Source organism: Lonchura striata, chromosome Z (genome assembly GCF_046129695.1).
Source record: "Lonchura striata isolate bLonStr1 chromosome Z, bLonStr1.mat, whole genome shotgun sequence".
NCBI classification, from domain to species: domain Eukaryota; kingdom Metazoa; phylum Chordata; class Aves; order Passeriformes; family Estrildidae; genus Lonchura; species Lonchura striata.
The window spans coordinates 17153566-17175191 of NC_134642.1; the positions used below are offsets into that span (position 1 = coordinate 17153566).

The window sequence follows — 21626 nt, forward strand, 5'->3', positions numbered from 1 at the left end:
ATTAGTGGTATTTTTGTCCATTGTTTGGGAATATATTTACTAAGTTTATTGTTTAGCATCTATGTTTTTGGATTCTGTGGTTATGCCTGTGTCACTACACCCTACACATGAGGGTATTCAGAGAGTGTGAAGACGGAAAATAGGATGTGTGAACAGTATGGACATAAACAGTACTTAACTCCCTGCGACAGGTTGACACTGGTGTCCAAGCATATTAACATGTAAATGTATGGACACTGTATGATCATCTAGCAAAGAAAAAGGGAAAGGAAGTGCTTAAATGGCAGTTAGATGCAAACCTGAAATGTTCAGGGTTTTTGAGCGCAGATGCCTTTTAAAGGATTTATTGAAAATTGATATAGTAGAAAGAACTCTGATGAAAGTAATGAACAATGCTGAACAAACCAGTGAGAAAGGTTATTTCATAGGATAATTCCGTTTATTGTTACATTATACTAAAACATGTTTAATTATAATAGAAGACAAACAAGAATGCCAGGTATCATTAGAAAAGCTGTAAAGTTTGGACTCCTAACACAGATTGGACTTTCAAAATCTAAGCAAGTGATGATGCACTTTATCACTCCAGAGGCTGAGAAATTTGGCAGGACCAATTACACCTGTCCCTGACAAACTACTGAAACTTAAGAATATAAAGAGTCAAATTCTTTTGCATTTGCATGGATCTGTCCACAGAAATCTTGATGAACAGAGGCTTGTGTCATGCAGTGAGCACAAGCAATGTAGTACACTACTCTCCTATCCTTTGAGTGGTCTGGATATCAGTGGCATATTAGGTAATTATGTTTCAGAAGCATCAGAATATTTTTATTTTGGAGTTTCTTTCTTTTCTCTTCCTGGAAGAAGTTTCCAGTGTCACTGCAGCATGTTTGTGTGAGTTTTCCAAACTGCAAGCTGAGAAGAGACATTAAACATGAAAAGCAAAATATTAGAGGATGTAATACTACAGAAAGTCTTTGAGATGAAGGACTAGATATTATAAAAGAAAACATGCTGTAATTGACTTTATTTCAAAATCACCAGGTATCCATTACACTGTACATTCAATAAAAGCAAAGCAATGTACCCACTGATATAATTTCTAGTTCTGAAACGGCTTAGATTTTCTGAGATGATCTTAAAGGACATGAGACCTGTGAGATGATGTTATAGCAGATATTCTTTTCTTCTGTACAGAGCAATCATGCATCACATCATAGATATGACAGTGACATGACAAAGTAAGGTTGTCCTTAAAGAATTACATTTTGACAGTGCCAAATTTCTAGCTGACACATAAGAACCTGCTTTGAAAGCAAGAATGTAATGAGCGTGAGTCTATCAGCAGTCTGAGACTCATAACCCATCACACTTTTACACAGTTTTTTAATTCTTCCCTGTCCCAACTTGTGTTTTTCTTTGTCTAACAGACAACTCTGTGTTCTGGAGCCTCCAAGTGAATCATATTTACTTGGCATGGACAAGAAAACAAGGAAAAACTCATCACACAGGAAGTGACAGAAAAGTGTGCATTTCAGAAGTCAGAACTGTGCAATAAATCCCAAGAAGTGGGACTTGGTATTAGCACAAACACACAATTTGCTTAAAGAATAACCGTACATTTTTACTTTGGCCCAGCTAACACACTCACCACTGTGCAGGCAGACCGCAGCAAAGCCGCACTGCTTGTTTACCGGGCTGAACAAGGCCAGATCTGTCCCCGACGCGCACTGGTGCCAAGCCCTTCGCCTCACCGCGGCGCAGCTTTAGCTTCAGACTGGGGGCCAGGAGCCCCGGCTGCCCGCCGGGCTGCCGAGCAGCAGCGGGGCAAGGTGCGGCACTCCCTGCTCGGCAGCGGCTCCGCTCCTCGCACCGACAACGCCCTAGCGGAACCTGACAGAGCTCCAGATGAGTTTCCATCTCGAGCACAGGGGCGACTCTTGGGGATGGTGATGCGTAGGGCCAAGAGCTGGACGCGATGATCCGCGTGTGTCCCTTCCCTTTCCAAATCAGAGGATGCTGTGAGTCTGCGACGAGGGGCCTGCCGCCTCCACAGGAGAGCGCCGCCAAGCCCGCCCCGCGGGCCCAGGGCCGCCGAGGGCCGCCGAGGCCGGGACACCGCGGCCCGCCCCGGCCCGGCCCAGGCGCTCGCCGGGGCAGCGCGGCGGGCCCGCCCCGCCCCTCCCGCGGCCGCGCGGTGACGTGGCGGCGGCGGCCCGCCCAGCCGGAGGCAGCGGCAGGAGCGCGGGTCGGCGCGGAGCTGCCGCCGCGTCCCCGGCCGGCGCCGCCGTGCATGGGGAGGGAGCGGGCGGGACGCCGCCTGCGCGCCGCGCTGCACAGCCGCCGCCGCGGTGAGTTGGGCCGGCAGCGCCCGCCCGCTGGCGGGCCCGGGGCGGCGGGGTGGCGGCTGCACCGCCGCGCCCCGTCCCGCGGGCGGGCTCAGCCCGGCGGGGGCGGGCGGGCGCCCGGACCTGCCCGCCGGGCGCTGCGGGCGGGCGCCGCGCTGGCTTCCTCCTGCCGTAAACACGGCTCCGGGGGCGGGCCGGGCCGCCTGGGCGGTGGGGCAGCTGGAGTGTGGCCGCCGCGCCTCTTCGGTCGAGCTGCTGTGTGTTGCGGGAGAACTTCCTCGCGAATACTTATTTGTGGCGTTAAAAAAAATCTCTTCGCAGAAGGAGGGCTAACAGTTACGAAAAACCACATTTGTGGTTTTTCTCTGTAAGTCCCTACTGAATTTTCTTCTGCGTGGGGAAGTGTTCCGTTAGGTGTGGGTTGTGAATTAATGGATTTGATTATTTTTCGGAAGATAATTTTTCTTTTAAGAAAAGAAGTTTAGATTAAACGTCCTTAGATTTTTTTTTCTTTTTTCTTTTTGCCACTGAAGTCTAATTAGAACCTGATCGTGGCATTGTCTTCAGATTTCTCACTTCTGCAGTCGGCGACAGGTGAGAAAATAACATCTTCCTTGGTTATTCATAAATAGTTTTATGCTGAGAATTGTTGACTGTATTCCTTTTGGTTGCTGCACAGAAGGAAACTTAATTGGGAAGCTTGCCATGGCTGTTAGTTTTGAGTGTAATTTTGCACTTGAGATTATTTGCTTCATGTGTTTCTGGCATCTTAGCTCTGTAAAGTTGACTAATTTATTATCTACTGCATTTGTTCTACTGCTAGTTAAATGCAATGTGTATGTAACTGGGTGAGAGAGAAGTATTTCTTAAGTTTCTGTTTTATGGAAAACCAGTATTGACAGAAGACTATAGAGATCCTGTGCACACTTAAAGGTGTTTTGGATCAGTTATATGGATTAACTTTCTTTTCCTTCCCTGCATCTGTCTTCTTCATAATGGATATGGTGCTAATACTGTAGTGATGTTCTTTTGGCATGCTCATTTTTCTTCCCTTTCTAGGGTTTGTGGCAGTAATTTGAGGATTCAGTAGGAATACAGTAGCCACTACTGTGTTCTGCTTGATGAGAATGCATCCAGAGTGACTTACATGGTGTAAATCTAGACTCTTGAGTTAAACAAATTCAGTATTACTGTATGAAATAGCAGGGATTTTAAGTTGTGATGGACTTTCCAGAGAAGCCTAAATTTGACCTATTTACAGATTTTCATTTCTTGTAAGCACCAATGACAGCAGCATGGGGAAGGAGTATTTACTGCTGGGAAGGGAAGTTGTAATGAGTGAGAAGTACATGGAATGCAGAAAATGGTCCAACATCCTTGTTGGTTGAATCAGACTGACTGGAGCTGCAGAATGGAAAATGAAAGGAGGTTGCTACTGCTTTTTACTTGTAGCTGTTCAAAGTGATGATTAGGCTAATAAAAAGTTGAAATCTCTGTAGAGTAACCATTTCCAAACTATGTGGAGGTAATGTTGTGCACGACCACAGAATAGATTTAAAGTGAATGTTACTGCCGTGTTGTACTAGCAGTGGCATCCTCTTTCTGAAGTTAGAAGAAAAGCAATTTCTGAATGAGGTTGTTGCTTTGCCATTGGTCTCTTTTATTTCAGTTTTGGGGCATCTTTACAGTATGACCTTATGTAAACGGAAAGCAAAGTGACAATGTTTGCAGTTACAAGAAATAATCTGAGATCTCATCTGAAAGATCCTTAAAAGGGAAATAAACAAAATTCAGAAATTCAGTAGTATTTAACAGAGACAGTAATTAAATGGTGTTCATTATGAATAGAAGAGTATCAAAAATTACAAAACTTGCAATTAAAAAGCAGTTAACAGAATAATAAAATGAGTATTTTTCTGAAAAATAGTGTTCTTAAAAAAAAAAAAAAAAACAACTGGAAGAAGGCAACCAAAATCTGGTGGTTTTTTTAGAAAAGTAACTGGAACTTTATGTAGGAGGTTGAACTAGATGACCTCCTGCGGTGCCTTTCAACCCGAATTATGCTATCCTAGTGCTCCTGTGCTATCCTAGTGCTCCTTACAAGCTCGCATTTTTCTTGTAACACCCCTGCGCTACTTTTTACCTAGGCTTGCATGCAAATGTTATCAATGTCATTAGGCAAGTACACAGCTATATTTTTTCATTTGACTTAATAGAGCTGCTGTTTCAAAGCCTCTGACCCTGGCTGTGCACTGATTTTGGTGGGTTCTTTATGTATTCATATGTCCCATGGAGTTCTCAGCATGAGGCCAGTAAGATGACTAATATGAGTAATACTGGCATGATCTGAGTCAACATTTGAGCTCATCCTTACGTTTGTATTTCTTTAACTTGTTTCATTTACAATTTCTTTACCAAAATGTCAGTGAGGAGCTTTCTTCAATTTCTGAATATGAGATTTTAAAATTATTCTGTAAGCTATATCTGTCTTCATGCAGATGTGAAAAACCATACAAAAATGTAAATATACTAAGAAGCTTGCTTTTAGTAGTTCTGCTGAAGGAGCAGTAATCCAGTTTTATTTGCTGCACACAAATAGATGCTTTCTGCTGCATACTGTGTTCATCTAGAGAGTAAATTGTATGTCTCACTTAAATTGGTTGTGCTTGTCAGTACAGTGACAGCTGCAAGGTACAAGGGTAAGGTAGGTTGTCACTGTCAGTTGCAACTTGTAAGATGCTCAAGGAAAAAGGGTGATGCCTCACTCAAATGTCAGTCTCTGTGAGTTGTGCAGTACTGGATGCAGAGAGGTCTGGTTCATGTGGACAATTATAACCCCCATGTGTTATGTAGAATGACTTGCCTAGAAGGCAATTGTCCATCTAGTTTTGGTTATGTAGTTACTGTTTTTACACAGTATAAGCTGAATCTTTAAATCTGATTTGTAGAAAAAAACTTGTCCAATCTGGTGTGGGCACCTAAAATCAATAAAAACATTGTCCCTTTCTGAGGTGAGTTGTCTTTGCATCTGTCTTTGACAATAGCATTACATGGTTCCTTTTGTTGTTAGTAGATTGCTTTTTAATCGTGGTTGTACATGTCCATTTATTAGGAAGGGAGACGTTTGCTCTTGCTGCTTAGATTTTCTGTCATCTTGGTTTTCTTCTGTTTTTGTGTGGTGTTTTTTTTGCGGGGTGGGGGAAGGGAGGTGTATGTGTGTATCTTCTTTTTTCTTAGAGTCTTTAGTATTTGTTCATAGCTCATACAAATCAATGAACCCATTCTGTGTTTTTTGTGATGTCACAAAAGACAGTATTTCAGGTGAATTGAGAATGTTTTCAATACCTTTCCTCTTTCCATCTGAACACTTTTTCTTGTCTCATATGTGCCTGTATTAAGCAGAGATTCTGCTGAGCTGCATATCCTGTAAGTTGTTGTTTTGTTTATTTGCTTACATTTGACTTAATATTTAAGGTCATGTGGGAATAACTGCAAGTTATTCTTTCAGGGGTTTATTATTTTATATTTATTGAGATCAGATGTTATCTGACATCTGTTTTTTTTGCTTGGCTAGCTCTCAGTTTTGATCCTGCTCAAGTCTCAGGTTATCAAGTAAGCTGGTTATCACCAAATTTGTTTTTAGGCTAGGACTTTGAAAGTGTTTACATGCTTGCATAAGTATGTATGGTGTGGTATTTTTTGCTCTGTGTGCAGCCCCATATGGGATCTTTTCTGATGTTTACCCCTGTTCTTAATCTATGTGTTGTTTGTGGTGTAAGGTTTTTTATTGACAGTTCAGCTGAGCTGATTTAGCTGGTATTACCTTTATCATGCTGCTTATGAGCAACTGCAGTAGATTTCAGGACTTAAGAAAGTCTTTTACAGATGTTTTAAGTAAATGGATTTATTATGCATGTTCAAAGTATTGTGATTAAAGTTATTAGCATGTATCATTAAAACTTTTTAAATTCTTCTTTATGTGACTTCATTGGCCTCAAGGATTTATTTTTGTAGTATTTAGTGAGAGTAACTATCAAATCAGTTTTTTAGACTTTTTTTTTTTGCACAGTCTCTATCATCCTGTTCACCAGAAACAATGCAAGAATTTTGAGGGATTTTTGGTGGGTGGATAATATCTTAGAGGAATAGTGTTACTGTGGAGGTCTAATATGCTTTAAATGAGTATTTTCTGTCTCTGATATCCGTTAATCTTGTTTGACTGCAAGGATTTCATAGCTGTGACAAAAATGTTCATCCCTATTCAGTATGTCATAATATTGGCTATGGCTTGGGTTTCTAGTACTGTCAGATATATCTAAAGTAAGAAACCTTTGCCTTCTAAATATCCAGTGTTGATACATGAACATACAGTTTATTTGGTACCTGTAATTATCAAACAGAGTTTAGAGGCCTCGGTTATTCAAGTGCCTTTCAATTTCAATATGAAATTATGAGATTACTTCCATGGATTCTGATATGGAGGTATGGTTGCAGGTGGTGTTTGAGTCAGATATTAGGTAAAATTTGAGTGGGAGACTAATGAAAGATCATTTGAGGACAAAGGCAATTGGAAAACAAACATTAATTCCTAATGAAAGAGGGGTTTAGAAACCATAGAGATAGAATTCTAAATCATGAAGTCACAAAGATCTAAGAATAAGGTAGAGTTGCAGTTTTACAATGTGTACTAGCTGTTCTCTTAACCTGTCTTTGGTCTCAAGAATTTTCTTTTCTTAGCCTCTCACAAACACTGGAACTTGTTCCCTTGATTGTGTAAACACCACAGTTTTTTGTAGGGCTGTGATGTAAACTGTATTACAAGTGACCTAAGTTAAAATTGTTTTTTTTGTCTCATTTGGAACAAGTGGCATGAAGGAAAGGCAATGGACAGGATAACTTCTTAAGCTGGCTTGCAGTGTCAGAGAAAATATTGTGTAATCGCATCCTGGATAACCCAGAGATGGACTGAGCTACAAAAGAAATGTTGGGTTCCCAGTGGAATTGGAGGGCACAGGATTGCACAAGACCTATATCCTCAGCTGTGGCCAGTAAAGCTTGTGTCAATCCAACAACTGGCTCCCAAAAGACAGACTTTGGAACTACTCATCAACTGTGTAAATAGGTGCACAGTTATCTTTTAATTGCTGCATACCTGGGTCTTCATAAACCTTTGTAACTATGCTCTCTGTCAGAGAGTTTGTGAAAATGTACTTCTGGCTAATTTTCTCCTAACCTGGCTCCTTCAGTTAAAGGTGATTTCAAGGTAGTTGGCTATCATTAGGGCATTCTATTCCTATGTGTCTTCTCTTACTGGAGACTAGCCCACTAAAACCATGTTTTGGACATTGCAAGGAGGATGGACATGTACTGAATTTCAGCAAGTATTTCATAAGCATACTTGCAGAAGCTGGGGTTAAGCATGTTAGACTTAAGTTTGTGATAGCAGGAGTGCAAAACTTAGTAAAACATACAGGCGCTGTGCAAAGTGGATGTGAAAATGAGCTGGAATCTTCACTTTTCATTGTTACGCATTGGCAGACCTAAAAGCAGTGTGACGAAATAGGTCTACATCAAAGCAGAGAATAAATAAACCAGGGGGTTTATTTGGCTGAGGTTTAATGAGATTACACCAGTATCACCCAGAAGCAAATTAACTTGAAACTATGTTTGCCATATAGTTACACGTGTGATTGTAGCACACAAAGGTGTACCTGAACTCAGGACATTGAAAGTTTCACTTTGGGCTTTGATACCCAAGCTGGTGTACATGTATTAGCAGTGTTTAGAAGGATATCTTTAGATTGTAGCACCCTTAAGCCATACCATAATTTTCTTGGTCTTTGGTATTTTTTTCAGGTTTCTTTTCTAAGAGCTCTGCCACTTGCTGAGATTGCTATCTTAAAACCTGGTTTCAGCCAGGACAGGGTTTTCTGCAGTAGCTGTGAATGGGTGGAGCCTGGACCCATGTGGCAGTGTTTAGGTTGTTATTCTACACCATGCGCTTCAACCTGTTGAAGTAGGGTGATGTCACTTTTGGAAAGAAGAGTGTGGCATCAGGTCAAGAAGACGTATGGTGGGAAGAGGGAACCTGGGGCCCTTGGGAAGTGTTTTTCATGTAAATCACCCTCTTTTGTACACCTCTGTTATTTATACTGTTGCTGTCCATTTTCTTATCTCATTGCTGTTTCAAGTAAATGTTCCTACATCAACCTGTAATCTCCGCCTTTTGTTTTTTTTTCACCGTAGTGGGGACATGGAGAGAGCAGCCAGGATTTCTTTTTAATGGGAGTACCAAATTGGGAATACCATTCCTAAATCATGACACTTACTAATAATTCTGCTGGTGAACTCACAAAGCTAAACTTTAAATTCACTTTGGAATGCAAAAATGTTTTTAGTTTGTTGTTTTGAAAAAGATTATAATATTTGTCAATTTTTATGGTGATTTGGTGAGTTTTAACATATAATTTTTTTTAACTCTTGAACCTGATGTGAAAATTTTTGAGTAGGTTGATAATACATGATGTCTCTTCTTGTAGTTTGTTACGCTGTTATGTGGTTGTGCAGTTGTTATGACTATGCATGGTGGTGAAAGAAAATTTTTTAGTCAGACTTTTTAGAAGGATATTTGAAGTTTGTCATGACTTGATATTACAGCACATTAACTATGCCATAATATGCTAGAAGGCATTGACTGTCTGGTTTCTTATCCTTGCAGTAGTCTTGTGGACTGCTCAACAAAATTTTATGACAGGCTTTTGAGCAACTTTATATTTAGATTTTTTGAAACCATTTCTGCAAATAGTGAGAAAGCATTAGTTTTGATCTGCATGTAGGGCACTTGATGCTTTGTGCAAGTGTGTCAAACTACTTTTCTCCCTCTCCAAGATCTGTAGTATGTCTTGGGTAAAAAACTCAGTGTTGTTTTGAGTTGATGCAATATAGCATAATTGTCTGTAAGTGAGAATGCCTAAATGGAAGTCACCTTGAGTGCCCTTTACCATGCAGTTAATGGGTAAAATGTCTGTGAAGCCAGGAAAAGTGATGGTCCCCTTTCATGCCCAGGAGCATATCATCCCTAATTTTCAGTGGAAAGGCACCTTGAGTGCCCCTTTACCATGCAGTTAATGGGTAAAATGTCTGTGAAGCCAGGAAAAGTCATGGTCCCCTTTCATGCCCAGGAGCATATCATCCCTAATTTTCAGTGGAAAGGCACCTTGAGTGCCCCTTTACCATGCAGTTAATGGGTAAAATGTCTGTGAAGCCAGGAAAAGTCATGGTCCCCTTTCATGCCCAGGAGCATATCATCCCTAATTTTCAGTGGAAAGGCAGCTAATGGATATGAAAAGGATTTCCTTAAATTATTGTTTGTTTTAAAGAAAACCGTTTGGGTGTTATAGTTACAGTTCTGCTAAAGTCTAAATTTAGTCAAATAATGTAACTTTTAGGTAAAGACAGATGTTGTATGCATAGAACCACAAAATAGTGAAGTGGGCCCTCGGTTTCTGTTTCAAAATTCTGTAAAAAGCAGGGTCAGTAAGGAGGTCATAACAGGTATGAAAGCTGTATCCAAGCAGGTGTAAAAATTTCCAAGGATGGAGATAACACATTGACCACTGGGCCATCATCTGGATGTCAAACATTGTCTTCATAGCCTCTCTGAACATTTTGTGTTTCAACTAGCTCCTGTTGTCCTGTGGATGGAGAACAACAGCTTGGTTCCATTTTGGTATGGGGGACTGCTGTTAGGCTCCCGCAGTTTCATCCAGGTGGAACAGACCCTGCTTCCTAATCTGTCCTCGTAGAGTCTGTGCTACAGCCTCCAACTGTTGGATGCCTCTAATGTGAACTTATTCCTGTTTGGTTTCTATTGCTTTTCTAAGTTCATGTTCCCGACTCTTTTCTTCTTACAATGTTTGCCAGTGTTTTTTTTCTATGTTAGGGCAGTGGAATAGGACCTAGATTCAGAATTTTAAATTCAACTAAGATCTGAATATTGGCAGATTTCTAAATAAAGGCTAGGACAGTAGGTGGCCAGAGACTTTCCAGCAAGCAGACTGGGAATTTATTCTTCCCCCAGTTTGTGTAAAAATAAACATATAATGATGAACAATGATTGGTTTAAATTCTTGAAGGATACTGTGAGCAGAAACAGGCTGCTCAGCTCATGCAATTGACTGAGTTTTCATTCTTTATTGAACTGCATAGTTTGAAAAATATAGTATATTTTGATAAATTTATTTGGTTAGATAACCTTTCTTTATAAATATTGTATTTAATAACGTCACTTGTAGTTTTTTTGACAGTTTGCTATGTTTTTGTTACATTTCAAACAGTAAGTTAAAATTACTGCATTTGAAAACTATAGCCAATGTGCTTTTTGGAATAATATAATAAATTAAAATTCAAAGTCTAGATTGAGTTCATTAAATTCCATCTCTTCTTACGTAAAAATGCACCATAATGCATCTTGTTTAATTAAAAACATTAGTGCAGAGAACTGTTTGGCTCCTTGAGTGATTAAGCATGTGGAACTACAGTTTAAAAAGTAAATGTGCTACATGAATGTTTTATATTAAATGTTCTCTTTAATTTCAGTCATAACTTAAAGGCAATGTTTTTAATTTGAATAAATATATTTGCCTGGCCATTAGGTTGCTGAGTACTTAATTATGCATGACATGAATATAACACATGTATTTATATTGGGAGTTTGTGGCTTTTTGGTGGTTTTACTTTGTTTTGGATTTTTTAATGCCTTTTTTTTTGTGTTGGTTTGCTTGTTTGTTTTTTTTTTTTTTTTATTTTCTCTTAGAGTTTCTAAGATTCATGGGCTGTTGAACCAGCTGGAACTTTTGGAGTCTTTTTTTATTGTCAGGTCATTAAACTTCAACCCGTTGAGACCGATGTGTTCTGTTTTGCTAGAATGAATGTCTTCTAGAGCTGGTTACAAGGGTGTGCCAGTGCAGTTTGGTTCTTTCATCAAGCTGGATTCCTGAGTGCAAGTGTACAAGTAAAGTTTTAATATTTGCCTTTCTTAACAATTACTCTGTGATCTCATTGCATACTAGTGAAGTTAATTATGGAATGCAGGTTTCTTCCCTTAAGAAACACAAATATGTTGTGGATTAGTGTGCCATTTTTTTGCATCATTCAATTACCTCTAAATTTGTTTAATAAGAACTTGTCCTGGTGATATTATTTGTGCCTAAAATTCTTCCAATTCTTAGTGAGGTGTGCTCTTGTACTTGAGGAGCTAAATATATACATAATGTTAGAGTACTTGCCTTGTTTCTACTTCTTTTTAGTTTCTATTGCTTTTTAAAGTTCATGTTCCTGACTCTTCTTATTATAATGACCTAAATTATTAGGCTGCTTTCTTGATTATGAAATATTTAGGGGAAAGAAGAAATTTTAAGAAAGCTCATTGTTAAGCAAAATAACATTAATTACTTCCCCTATTAAGAAAGCGTATATGTTCGGAGGCAATAAACATGCAGGAATTGTCACTATGGTATTATCAGTTGAAACAATATTTTGCTTACTTCTGGTTAAGAAGAAAATCTAATTTGTCATCTAGCAGTTCTTTATCATACATTTCAGTGATTCAAGAATACTTACCTGTTGTTTGGTGCAGTATCCTTCCTATCTAGACATAATTTCCAGTTACTCACTGAGCCCTTAGAGGAAGAAACGAAGCAGACAAAACTGCTGCACATCCTCTTGCTGTCAGGGAATTAAGGTGGTATATCATTGTCACCGATACATTTACAGGAGAAAAAGGATAAAATAAGGGAAGAAAATATTAAAGCCTTCCTGGCTAAAATATACAAGATGCAGCAACAAGGTTAAACTGGAGTGTAGATTCATTTGCTAAACTTTCACAGCAAGTGGTCGTAAAAAAAAGTTTGCTTAAATTGTTAATTTGAACTTTCTATTATGAATTATACTGCACCACACACAAGCTAGCTATTTTGAACTTACAAATAAAAGAGGCGGTCTTAGTCAAAGACACTGGGATATAATTTTTTATATATATACAAATATATATATATGGTCATAAGCATATATAACCTTACTGTTTCTAAATGGTTATATTTCTAGTGTTGCAAGAAAAGGGATTTTTCTCTTTTATCACAACAGCAAAAGTACTTCTGCATTCCATTCCAGTAGTGGAGCATGAGGTGAATTTACGGACAGAAGCAGGATTCCAGTAGGACTCTGGAAATAATAAGACTTTAAAGTAAGGAGAGAGCAAGAATGCAGACAACTTCATCTCATGATTCTTCCAGATGCCTGTCTGTTCATTACTTTCTTACTATCTCTTTACTCTTGTTTTTCAGAACTTTTCTCTCATGTTCAGCCATATCTCTCCTTGAGATGTTGAGGCTTTGTTGCTTTCTTACATTTCTTCCTCTGGTGCCATTAATAAAACAGTCATTGGCTGTTCTTCTCTGAATCAAGTAGGTTTTAAGATTGCTTTCTGATCTTGACAGTAGACAGTGTCTGACCTACTTGGAATCAAACTTCATGGCCCAAATCTAGCCAGGTATTTTGTCTTTCAGTTTACATTGCTGAAACTTTTGTCTTTCTGGATCTGTTGTCCTCAGATTTACTTTAGCAGACTACCCAGTCAAGTTTTGAGTGCCTCTGGGAAGAAAATTAGGCAACCAAAAAGCACTTTACAGCACCTTAAATATTATTAGATTTGCAAGCTGGGCTAAGCTATATTAATATTATCTTTTTGGGGCTGGAAAACTGATTTTCAATTGGAGGAGAACTGTTGCTGAAGAAATTAGTTTTACTTTGTTCATGGAAAAACAAATTGCTTGAGAAAAATAGATGATGAAAAGACTCAGTTCTATTAGCCTCAGTGGGTAAGGGTGTGGTATTTTGATTAGAATTTTTTTTTTTTTAATGTGTGAGGAAGGAGAAATATTGGTATTTTGTCTGGAAGGAAAACTGAAACTGGCAGGTTGCTTGGTAGTAGATAAGAACTGATGCGTAATGTGAATTCAAGGATAATAATAGGGAATCAAAATGTATTACAAACAAGGGAGAGAAAATACAGATGACAGGTAATTAAGAAGGTGCATGAAACCCTAAAATTAGTTCAGTTGGTTAGAGCATGATGCTAGTATTGCGGAGCTTGTGGGTTCAGTCTCCATACTGGCCATTCACTTAAGACTTGGACTCAGTGATCCCTGTAGGTCCTTTCCAACTAGGAGTATTGAGTGATTGTTAAGTTACAAACGTCCTTGCTTCTTTGTCTGTGAAGTGTCACAAAAGTGAACTGAATGTTCTGTGAAGGTGTGGGTAGATGAGTGGTTCTGTTTGGAAATAGAGATGGGTGCAAAACCTTGTATGTCTTGTTAACTTTAACCGCTACTATACATGTTTAACTATTCCAGCACTAGTAACTGTTGGAAAGTACTGTGTAATGTCAATTTTCAGTGAGGCTTCTGAAGTTGATAGTGGAGAGGTCCTTTGTGATAAGACTTTGGGAATGTTCTTTTATAACCTCAGTATAGACAGTTGATCTAGAAAAGGACTGATCATCTAGTATTGTTTGAAGCAGGAATTCAAGCAAGTGTTTAGCTCAGTTTTGATTCACCATGGTTGAGGGTCAGACACTCTGGCTGTATGTGAGCATTAAAGATTTCATATTTAAACTAAAATTTTCTCTGAACGAGTGTTAATTTCTTCAGAAAATACTGTATCTTACATGTACATGCACACATCCTTACTACTTTTTCATCAATACCTTTATAGTTTCTTGCAGGGGAATAAGCAGAAGTATGTATTTCAGTCTAAAATTCTTAGTATCTAGAATTCTAACATCATTCTTTCATTTTTTAGGCTATGTGATGGAATAAAGTAGCAGCTTAATAAACCTTTTATTTATGATACCTCCATCTACTGACACAGATCATGTGCAGGATTGGTTTTACAATTACAGGTTGTGGTCTCTCATTTCCTGTTTGTTCCTACATACTTTCATTTAAAAGTTTTTTTTTTTTTTTTTTTTTTTAATCTCTGTAATGAATGAGGCCCTTTTGAAGTAATAATTAAAATATTGGATCACAGTACTTATTTAGTGGGTGAATTGCTACATAATATAACTGTTATATTATTTGTTACCGAAACAATGACATACTCATAACTATAGTGCTGTAAATACAATGTTTACTTGTAAAATGTTATACAGTTCTGTTGTTTTTATGAGAGGAAATCTTCAATAGGATGTCATTGCATATGTACATAACATCAGTTCATTCTGTTTTATCAATTATGATGTGCTTCTATTTCATAGACTGTTGGAGTCACTTCCAGGTAATTATTAGGATTTCATATGTTTTCCCAATGTGATAGAACGTTTTAAATGTATTATGCCTAATGCTGCTGTTTCTGCTAATTTCAAAAGACTTGAAAAGTTTTCCTGGTGTTCAGCAAGTAGATCATAAAAATGCTACTGTTGGACTAGTTCACACAAAATCTAGCTTTAGCAAATCTCATTATATGATTACAGCCATACTTAAAGTGTTAAATTGTGTATACAAGTAATGAAAAAAAGGCAAGTCAGCTGTGGATGACACAGGCTATGTGAGAGTATCAGGTTGGTAATTTGTGTGTCTTCATTTTTGTCCTTGTAACCTGAAAATCCTGGTTGATTTAAGATCATCATGTTTACTGTCAAGACTACTGTGATAACGAAACCATTTAATTGGAACAGAATGCATGATATCTAGACTCAATAACTGCAACACATCATCTGACATATGCAATAGTGTGTCTTTTTCACACAAAAAACCCCAGAAGATGAAAAAAAACCCTTATGTAATTTTTAGCTCACTAATTGTGCTGGAACTAATGAAATTGGTAATCTAAACTTTGTCACAGGTAGAAATGAAGTAATTTGCAGTGCAGAAATAGGAAAAGATCGGTAGTCTTTGTGGCAATACAACTTCTAGTTATTACATGAAAATTAATTTTCTAGAATAGTTTTCTAGATATATTTCCTGTATATTTTAGGGTTGATATAAATTTTTGACTTGCTTCCCCACTAGAAGACACTCTTGGAGTGTTGCGTGTTTGCAGATAATCGATAATTTCTACTTGCAGTGGATTATTTAAAATTACTGACTTGAGAGCCGTTACACAAGAAGACATGGAAGGTTATCAACTCCAAAAGCAACTTGTATGCTCTTGAGTGATAAAAAATTAAATACAGGGGAGAGCTGGCTCTTTTTGTCTTCTACCAAAAGGAAAAAAACCCTAAACCTCTCAAAGGGGCAGAACCAGTTCCTTTGAGGAGTCCAGCTGCTAGGAAAGGAAGAGGGAAATAGGAAATGGAGAATGCCCTGAATAAACAAAGGAAAATGAACTTAAAGCAGGGAACTTTTACAATATACAGAATAGAGAGGGATATAGAGTAAAGTGGAAGGAAGAAAAGCAGGTTTCTTTTTGTCCTTTTATCTTTTTCAGGGCAGAGAGAGGATTATGATGTATAAAAGAAAAGGGAGAAACAAAACCAGAAAAAAAAATGCAAGGGAATTTAGCTGCCAGCATAATTACAGTTTTGCTGGGCTAAAGACTTAGCTTGAGAAGTATTTAGAGGTTTTGCAGGACCAGTACAAGCAATACATTTATATTTATGTGATAAGGGGAAAAATATTTAAGCACTTGCCCAAGTCAAGCTACTGCATTAAAAAAGCTTGTGAAGTGAAGGGCCAGTAAGGAGGCCCTCAGTAGCTGATCAAAGGCAGTACATAAAGGACTGATTAGAGAGCAACTCCAGCTCTAGGAAGGCAATTGGACTGTCTGTGGGATTGCTTTGGATTCGTAAAAGGAATCCGATGTAATGATATTTAATCTGGTTTGGCTCACAGTGAAAAACACCCTTGTTTCAGTAACATGTCCATTCACCAGGATGTGGGACTGGGTGCATGAAGCTTTTGGCTGCCTAGCTGGTACCTCCTGTATTATTGAATTGGCAAAAGTTTCCTACCCAATCTATCGGTGAGTCACAAACACACAGAAGCAGAGTGAAAAGGAAGACAACCATACAAGTGTTTCTGTGTTTGGTTATAGAATAGAATGCTAATGTAGTGAGGTAGACAGCATTAATAGGAATGGGTTTGGCAAGGCTGAGATAAGAAGGTATGTGGAAGCTTGCTGTCACTCTTACCAACACCTCCTAGAAACAGCAGGATTGAGGCCCTTGAGCAGAAAACACTGAGGTGAGAGGGGGATTAAAAGTTTGGAGTACTGACACTTCCTTCCACATTGAAAGCCTGGCAGACACATGCTTGAAGGGCTCCATGAGATGGGGTTTTCAGTGCTGCAGTGATCCTTTTTTGACTGAGTTAAAGGACAGCTGGATTTACTGAAGTTGAGTACCATAGGTGAAGAATGCTGGTAGGTTTTTGTTTGTCACTGTTTTATTTCTAGTACTTCTGCTGCAGTGAGAAGGGGTGGGAATTAAACTGACAACATCATCACGCCTAGTTACTCAGTATTGTCACAGTACTTGAAGTAATTTGAAGAAATACTGTTCCAGAGATACAACATATAGGTGGGTTTCATCAAAGCAAGGAGGCTGTTATTTGATTGCATTCACTATAAAATAAGATCCCTAAAACACTAAGAATGAAAGAATAGTCATAACTTGAAATGTGCTTACAGCCATTGAAGTGAGTTTTAAGGAAATGTTTTGAAGTGCTTTTAAAGAGGATCTCCATCTGTTTTTTTTTTTTTTTCATTTTTCTGTATTGAAAAATAGCCAGACACCTATATGCAAAAGATTCAGTATTATCACTAGAAACCTGGTTTCTGATCTTTTGCTATTCAAATTGAAATTTACATTAGATTAATATGCATAAAGCAAGTCAACAACCAAGCCTGTTAGACTCCCTAATCTTACTGAGCCACAACTTGTTTGAGTTCTTACTTTTTTCTATGAGGATTCAAATACTGTTTCCCTTCTTGAGCTCTCAGTCAAAGCCTTGTGAAATCAGCAAAACTTATTTGAATTAATTTGAATTAAACAATTTTCATTTTGAGGTATGTGGACATGGTACAAATTTGAGTAATATGTGAGACAGATAGTTGCTTAATAAATCAAAGCAGGTTTTATGTGTATTATCTTTTTATTTGGATTGATTTCTGAGTTATTGCTGAGGTAAGTAGGCTACTAAAAGGTCATTGTTCTAGATAAAATATCAGATGGAGCATTTTGGAGGCCACCACCATTTAGCATTCACTGGATTTGTTACTTTGACAATATTTCTGTTTATTGTTAAAACTTTGAATTTCTTTGTCTAAGTTTAACAAGCTTCTGTGTCCCAGAGCTCTCTTGCAATGTAAGCTAAATGTTGAGAAGAAGTATGAGAAAAGTCCAATATCTGTTTCCACTTGAAACTTGAAAAGATAACAGAGGACTAGGGGCTGAAGGACAGGCAGTGCATGAAAGAGGTTATAGTCCTTGCTTGCATTCATTGGCAGACTGGGTTGCAGAGATATACTTTATTATAGTTGCAAGGGAAGAAAAACCTTTAATCTCCAAACATTTTGCAATTAGTAACATCTCTTCCATGCTAAAATGGGTTCTCTGAATTTTTTTTGTCCAATTGACATTGCTTGCTGGTTGATGTAATCATGCCACAAGGTATCTCAGTTGTAAAGAAAGGCAAAAAAAAAAAAACAAAAACAAAACAAAACCACAAACCCAAGTAATTTTCCAGCTTTATGCAGAACCCAGAAAAAAGCTATTTATTTCCAGGAATCAATCTGCATGTAGGTTTTTTCCCCCCATTTACAGATTAAGTTTGTTGGTCATTGATGCTACCTGGAGTAAAATGTTACTTCATGTAGTCCAGCAAAGTCTATTGTAGAGTGCTATGAAACATCCTTCAAGTTTGAGGAAAGGGGTCCTCTCATTTTAAAGTTTTTTCTGCACTGCTTGGAAAAAAAATCATGTTAGCTCAAGGAAACTTTAAATTGAATCACCTACTTTGTGTTTGTTTTTGTTGCACAGCAAAGTTCCTATATAAAAATAGAATTTTGGATTACTGTTCTCTTTCATATGCAGATCTTGCAATTGTTTTGCCGACTTTTGCAAGTTAGTTCTTCCAGCAAGTTTAGTGATTGTATCAAATATGTACAACTTTAACAGAGACAGCAAATATTTATGAAAGCTGGCTTTATTCTTTGATGTAGTCCTGAATTTTTGCAGTTGTTAAGTATTTTTATGTTTATAATTTCTTGTCTAGATAGTCTTAGGGTTTTATAGTTTCTGCATTTATTTAGGATTATTCTACTTCTGTTTTGGATTTCAGCCAGGTTGTATGTAAGGTCTCCACCCACAATGACTAAGTCTTTTATATATTTGAAGTATATAAGTAAGATTGAACGTGCCTAATGTTTATTGTATGTGTGTATGTATAAAGAATGCATAATCTGCTCCTTAGATATAGGTAGTGCTTATAAAATGTGTTTTCTGCTCAATTAAATTGAAAATTTATATTCAATTCAGATCTCACTATAGGAGGAGTTACTGTGATTACTACTCAGGGCATGCTCAATTATTTCTCAAGCGTAGCCCAGGAAAAAAATTTTCTTGAATATCTGACTTAACACTTATACCGTTAAAATGCATGTCTTTTAAAAGAAACTTCTATTTGAAAGGCTTCTATCTAATTTTGTGTGATTGTGCATTCCAGTTCAAAGCTTCTTAATACTAGATCATTGCAACATTGGCATGCTGGAAAAAGATCAGTGAAGTACCGCCAAAGATGAATACAGCTGGAGTACATGATGTACTGTAGGCTGAGGGCTTTGTATATTTTCATTTGGAGAAGTCTAAGGAGACATTGGTTTGTTGCCTTTAGCTACCTGATAGGAGGCTATAAAAAATATGCAGTTGGACTTTTTCTTGAAGGTACAGGGTGTTTAGATGAGAGAAAACAAACACAAGGAGCATGGGAAATTTTTGTCGGGTATTAAGGAAATCTTTTTCAGGAAGACAGTCAAGCACTGGAACAAACTGTTCAGAGAGGTTGTGAAAAACCCACCTCTGAACATGAATTTTGCTATAGGCTTTGAGCCTGGTATAATTTGAGCCTACTCTAGGAGGGATAAAAGGCCAAATGGCCACCATAACTACAGTAACTATATTATATCCCTTCCAACTATATTAATCTATTATTATTATTATTATTAGTAGTAGTAGTAGTAGTAGTAGTATTTTATTTTTCCACTTTCAAATATAATTATTGTGACTTTCAGTTTTGTTGCTGTATAAAAACGGTGTAGTGTTTCACACCAAAGAAAATTTTTATTAAATTGCACCTGTGTATGAATAAGCATAACTCTAGGGTAAACAGTATTGCTTGGTTTTGATTCCTTTTTGATTATTGCTTTGAGATTCTAGTGTGTCTAACAACCTTTCTAATGTGTGGGTTTTTTCTTGTTTCTGAAAGTGGAATGTAATGGGATATTAAGTCAAAATCCATGCAAATGTCTAATGAACCTGTATAGATATTTGTGGTTAAATTAAATGCTTCACTAAGTAGAAAGTATGCTCATGGCTTTTTTTTCTGTATGAAACCTTTTATTTTCAGATTTTCCTTGAGTATCTTTCTAAGAAAATAGAAGTTTCCAGCTACAAATCAACTTTTTTTTAAACTCTGCTGGTTTTTCTGCAGATGTAGAGAAACTTTGATTTACTGTGGTGCATTTTCAAGTAGGATAATTTTCCAAGTCAGGGTATGGAAGTTAGAGTGGAGGGTGTTCTTATACATGTCTCTGCATCTGTGCTAGCAGTCCTGTGTTTTTGGAGTGGAAAAAAATGCAGAAAACTTCAGCACATGCTGAAAGCTTTTGAATAGTACTAACTGAAACTGGTTTACTGAATGTTGTCCCAGTACAAAAACATCTGCTAAGCAAACAGGGAGCAATTAAGAATACTAGGTGAAAGGGAGAATAAGACTTTAGCTTTCCAGATTTAAGCTAAGGTGAAACCACTGTACTCAAAAACTAGACTGCACTGATTATATAATAAATACATAATATACATAATTATACATAAAAATACATAGTATTAGGTTTTGGTGATATTAGAATATCAGTGTGGCTGGTTTTGCAGGTATTCAAAGTTAGTTGAGCTGCTTGTTAAGCTCTGATCGTAGCTCTCATACAGGTAAATTTTCAAGTAAATGCCCTTGGTTCACTGAACTCTTATTTCTTTGGCATGTTTCTAGAATTGGTATCTTTCTCAGTTTCTCTGATTTTTAATGGGGTTTAAATGGTTAAATGTATCTGTTTTTGTACTGAAAGAAGAGCTAATCAGGAAGTTGAGAATTGAAGTGATGTTTCTTTGGACTTCACAATTTACATGCTGATCCCTCATGTATTCAAAAGATTTCATTCGAATTTGCAGTAATGTTAACACTTGCCTCCCCCACCTCCACAGTTTTGCCAGCAGCTCAAGTAGTAGTGTAAATTGTGTTGATTTCAGTAATCCAGATTGTGTTGATGTTTTTTGAAGTGCCACTTTCATATAAGAATTTTTTTGGAACTTTTCATAACTGCATTCTTCTCATGTGCTTACAGGAGGCCTAGCACTTTTGTATGAGAATTGAACTAATGTGTTTGTGTGGGATTAGTTCTCTTGTAGTCTGTCAATTTGTGTGTGTACCACATCTGCACACCTTATATCTTACATTGTTAATCAAATGCTGCCCCTGCTGCTGTTCCAGAAGGTCTGTGTTGGCTGGTGCCCCATTTGAGATGCAGGCTTTCCAGTTCATGCAGCTCTCTCTGCTGGTCAGCCTGTATATTCAGTTGTGCCTCAATAAAAGCACTGCCAGGATTTTTCCTTTAGTGTATGCCTGTCTTTTCCTACTTAAGGGTCAGGAGGTTTCACTGGAGACAGTCAGTTGCCTTCCTCCTCAAGTCCTTTAAAGATCTCTAGATAATTAACTTAGGTAATTCTGATGTATTCCAAATGTGAGTCATCATCCTTGCCAAATGGATTTGTAGTCCTGACTAATTTTGCTGCCATAATCTGTGTCTTTCCTGGGAGCAAAATGGTCTGCATTCTTTCTTTTCGTTTCTTACCCTGTTTACCTAGTTATTTTAGTATGGAATTGTCATTTTATGTCTTGACTGTCCTAGGTCATGCAACAACTGCTCATTTATTTGTTTTTTCTTGTCTGAAAATACCTATCAGATGTGCTGCTTTAAGTTTGCTTTATTTCCTTGGAAGTTGACTTCATG

At 37.8% G+C, this 21626-nt stretch overlaps 1 protein-coding gene and 1 long non-coding RNA gene across 5 annotated transcripts in view; one reads left to right on the forward strand and one right to left on the reverse strand.

The window, feature by feature from the left end:
- Positions 1-417: 417 nt before the first annotated feature.
- LOC110471227 (uncharacterized) lies at positions 418-1875 on the reverse strand. The gene is made up of 2 exons (XR_013341563.1): positions 1652-1875; positions 418-915 (listed from the first exon to the last, which is right to left on the reverse strand). It is a non-coding gene; the product is annotated as an uncharacterized LOC110471227 (long non-coding RNA).
- Positions 1876-2253: 378 nt separating this feature from the next.
- Positions 2254-21626, forward strand: part of JAK2 (Janus kinase 2) — an 85096-nt gene continuing 65723 nt past the window's right edge. For 2 of the 4 annotated variants that reach the window (XM_021531700.2, XM_021531706.2), the window contains exons 1-2: positions 2254-2351; positions 2882-2942. The gene's annotated coding sequence lies outside the window, so the exon portion shown is untranslated. Of the gene's footprint in view, positions 2352-2556; positions 2716-2881; positions 2943-21626 lie in introns of those variants that run through there. The other 2 variants (XM_021531701.2, XM_021531703.2) reach the window with 1 other exon arrangement.